This window comes from Crocuta crocuta, unplaced genomic scaffold (genome assembly GCF_008692635.1).
Source record: "Crocuta crocuta isolate KB4526 unplaced genomic scaffold, BGI_CrCroc_1.0 scaffold737, whole genome shotgun sequence".
Taxonomy (NCBI): Eukaryota; Metazoa; Chordata; class Mammalia; order Carnivora; family Hyaenidae; genus Crocuta; species Crocuta crocuta.
In genome coordinates this window covers 1,881,399-1,882,011 of record NW_027527804.1, presented here as the reverse complement: position 1 = coordinate 1,882,011, position 613 = coordinate 1,881,399, and the positions used below count along the sequence as shown (strand labels likewise).

Below are 613 nucleotides of genomic sequence, written 5' to 3'. Positions count from 1 at the left end.
ACCCCCAGTATTTTAGTCCTTGTTCCTCTTCTGTATTTTAACTCAGCCTCATGATTTTAAGTACCACCTATTTGCCAGTGGCTTTCAGATTTGTCTCCTGTCCAGATATGTATTTTCCTCTAGATTAGTATATCCAACTGTCTACTCAACATTTTGAACCAGACATCTTGATCAAGTTAAATTCTGATCTCTGCTATCACCTCCCCTATAATTTTAGCATTTATGTCTTCCCTTTTTTAAGTGCAGGCCACACCTTTAGCTTGGGCTAAAAACCTTGGAGTCATCTCTGATTCTCCTCTTTTGTATTCCATACATGTTCCATGAGAAAATCCTATTGGCTCTACTTTCAGATATACCCAGAATCTAACCAGTTCTCATCATCTTCCTTGCTTTCACTCTGGAATGAGCTGTCATGTCTCCTAGATTATTGCAAAAGTAGCCACTTAAATGGTTATCCTGTTTTCATCATTTCACTTTGTTTCTATTCTTAATATAGCAGCCAGAGACATCCTTTTAAAACTTGAGTCATATCATCTTGCTTTTCTATTTAAATTTTTCTGTTAGATTTTTATTTTACTCATAGTAAAAGCCAGACTTTATGGTGGTCTATGTG

General features: G+C 36.1%; 1 protein-coding gene across 1 annotated transcript in view; it reads left to right on the top strand.

Annotated features, from left to right (window-relative positions):
- The window catches only part of COL4A5 (collagen type IV alpha 5 chain), a 227,462-nt gene that overhangs the window by 147,565 nt on the left and 79,284 nt on the right, over positions 1 to 613 (top strand). The window lies entirely within an intron of this gene.